Source organism: Sinocyclocheilus rhinocerous, unplaced genomic scaffold (genome assembly GCF_001515625.1).
Source record: "Sinocyclocheilus rhinocerous isolate Xijiao unplaced genomic scaffold, SAMN03320098_v1.1 scaffold2697, whole genome shotgun sequence".
Lineage (NCBI taxonomy): Eukaryota > Metazoa > Chordata > Actinopteri > Cypriniformes > Cyprinidae > Sinocyclocheilus > Sinocyclocheilus rhinocerous.
The window spans coordinates 52,042-55,475 of NW_015641431.1; the positions used below are offsets into that span (position 1 = coordinate 52,042).

General features: G+C 36.2%; 1 protein-coding gene across 6 annotated transcripts in view; it reads left to right on the plus strand.

Annotated features, from left to right (window-relative positions):
- Positions 1-3,434, plus strand: part of LOC107754864 (uncharacterized) — a 47,560-nt gene that overhangs the window by 1,742 nt on the left and 42,384 nt on the right. The window lies entirely within an intron of this gene.

Consider the following 3,434-nt stretch of genomic DNA (forward strand, 5'->3'; position numbering starts at 1 on the left):
TATATACACACACACACACACACACACACCGCATAACACTGCATATAATATTTGTTGCCAGAGAATCTATAGTTGAACTCATTGTATTTAACCATAAATCTAACAACATTTATGACAAGAACAAGAAAACAGGGGGGAAAAAACTGTAACTAGAGTTGAAAAAAGAAGAAAATGTTTTAGCAGTGCACAATGTAACATTGCATAATATTATGAAATCCTGTAAGTAGTAAAGCATTTTCATTTTAAGAGATAATAGTCTTATTTTATCAGATAAAAGAATGCTTTTGGTAACACTTTAGATTAGGGACACACTCCTAAATTGCTGCTAAATAACAGTTAGTAAGCTAGTCGTTAAGTTAGGAGGTATGGGGTGGATTAAGGGATCTAGAATATGCTCATGCTGAATAAGAGAATAATATGTGCCTAACAGGTACTAATAAAGAGACAATATGCTAGTAACATGCATGCTAATAAGCTACAAGTTAATAGTAAGATTTGGTCCTTAAAAAGAAAGTGTTACCATTCTTTTATACACACTAGTTTATTGTTTTAGAATAATGACTCATTTATCACTAATGTAGATCCTCCATTTTGTTTTATTACGTTTTATTCCGTTCATTTCACACAATAATTAGTCCATTCACCTATTTGCTTACTCATTTGTTCGTTTCTTTTGTTCGTTGATTCGTTCATTCATTAATTTATTCATATATTGCACGCACATTATTAAAACACAATATAATCACAGAATATATAAATAAACGTTTTTATGTATGAAAAAACACATTTATATGAATAAAACGGTAAATAAAGAAACATATGTTGGGCTACCATGTCATCAAGAGAGAAATCAAAATCACAGCGGATGAAAAAGTCAAATGAACAAATGTGCATGGTGCTCATGTTAACAGTGCGAGAGCTGTAAGATCACAATGCCATCATGTGCCCAGCAAGCATACTCATTTAGGCTAATCAAAGCGTGTGTGTGTGTGTGTGAGTGTGTCTGTTTGTGAGTAAGTGTGTGTGTGTGTGTCTGTGTGTGTGTGTGTGTGTGTGTGTGTGTGTAAGGCACGTGGTGGCCTCAGTGATGAAGATCTACAGAGATCAGGATTTCTGTAAGAGCGTCACTGATCTGATGCAGCACATAAGAGCACTACCTCGTAATCCAGTCTGACCTTAACTACCGGAGGTTTACAAACTAAAACACTATTCAATAATTTCCTTGTGTAAAAATGTGTGATGCTTCCATTACAGAGGCTGTTATCTGAACAACTGAAACATTTCAGGAAAAACACTTACATACTATACATGCTCACTACATACTACATTCAGCATGCTCAGGATTACAATTCTTAGAGCCTATTGAATTTCTTTTGCAATAAAAGTTGTCAAATTATCCCCAGTTGTTCCATGTAAAATACTTCAGCTTTTCATATGCTTTCTTACACATCTGCAAGCAATCAGATGCTTGTTATGCATCTTCAAACATTCATATTTATTTGTTTGCTGGCCTTAAACATAGTAATCTCTGAGAAGTGGCGATATTGTGAGTGCTGAGCACTGAAAGTGTGAGCTGAAAAGCTTGGCCAACCATGTGTACGATTCCACTCACGTGTGTAATCAATTCTCAACACATGCTATGTATGTATCGCACACTTGGTTTAAACCCATCAGCAATAACCACCTACAAAAATCACTATTGCTGTGTCCGAAAGTTCTCCCTATATTTTATTTAGTATTACATATACTGAAAAACAGAAGAGATCGGAATGGAACAAATACATTTTCAAGCACTATAGGGTGTCAGCATATTTTATAATGGTGTCTGAATTCAGAGCTAACAGCTTTGTTTGCCATATTCATCCCTCCTTTATACCCACAATGACCTCAGATTACGAGTGTATATCGGCTGTGCGTGCGCAAAAGTACTATTTCCCATAATCCCGTATTGGAAGATGGAGTTTAAACAAGATGATGTTTGGAGCTTTCTTATTTCTGCAAATCATTACTTGATTAAAAACATCAAAATAGAGAGAGAATATTATACAGATGAGTTTTAAAATAAATGAAGTTGTGTGGATTTTTTGGACATTACTGTTTTCTTTCAGTGAAAAGTGACATTTTAGTAAAGACAGGGCACGGGATCCGGGTGCAGCATGAAGTTTAATTAAATAACATATATACATATGAAGACTTATGTCATAAAAATGTCATTCCTCAACCTCAAACCTTAATCAGCAGCAGTCCAGGATGAAATTAACCGACTCGTGAAAGATGGCTTAGATGCTGCAGCCCTACCCAGCCAACATTTGTGTGTGGGGCCCATGTGGGTTTGACATGGGCTGAAAAAGTGGGCCCAAAATGGGATTGTCCGCGGGTTCCATAATGGCCCAATGTCAATTGCCCACATGGATTTCAGGTGGGATTGATGTGGGACCTACTTAGCTGACCCAAGTGGACCCCAGATAAGATGCCCATTTTGGGACCATGCCCACTTGGTACCCATGTAGACCCAGCATAAACCATGTGGGGCCCACATATACATGTTGGCTGGGTATTTATACCATCAGGGCTCGCCCAGTGCTTTGAAGACAGCTTTACACCCAGAACTCAACTAATCCTGCTTTGGCCTTTCAACTATCAGAGGATTAGCAATGCTATATCTTTCGCTATCTCTTCTCCTCTCAATGGATTATTTATTGTTTCAGTGCTAGTCAATTTGTTCAATACCTAACTTGTTTAAACTTACTAGCAATATGTCAAAATACTCTGCTTCTAAAATATTATTCTAATTAATAGTGGTTCTTCTTAAGGCAAGCATTATAATTATTATTGGTCATACTTGGAGTTAAGGATTTGAGACAAACTCCTGACCCTAAGCATCAAATTTGGCACATAACTTTTCCTGCACTGTTTGTGCTACAGACATGACTGACGCTTCAAATCATCCAGTATATGCGTGTATCATAAAGAATGCAAAATTGTACTCTCGCAAAAAACAGATGTGATGTGTTTTCACCAGACCCCAGTTATATACAGAATATGGTAACACTTTAGTATAGGGTCCAGTTCTCACTATTAACTAGTTGCTTATTAGCATGCATATTATTAGCATAATGACTGTTTATTAGTGCTTATGAAGCACATATACTGCATGACCATATTCTACATCCCTAATCCTACTTAATACCTGCAAATTAGGAGTTTATTGAGACAAATGTCATAGTTAATGTTTTGTTAATGGCAAGAACTGGACCTTAAAGTGTGACCCAGAATATACCTATGAGCACCAGTCAAAGAAATGATGACTAGTCAAGTCAAGTCAAGTCACCTTTATTTATATAGCGCTTTTAACAATACAGATTGTGTCAAAGCAACTGTACAGCATTAATTAGGAAAATATTGCATAAATAATGCAAAATGATAATAGTAAA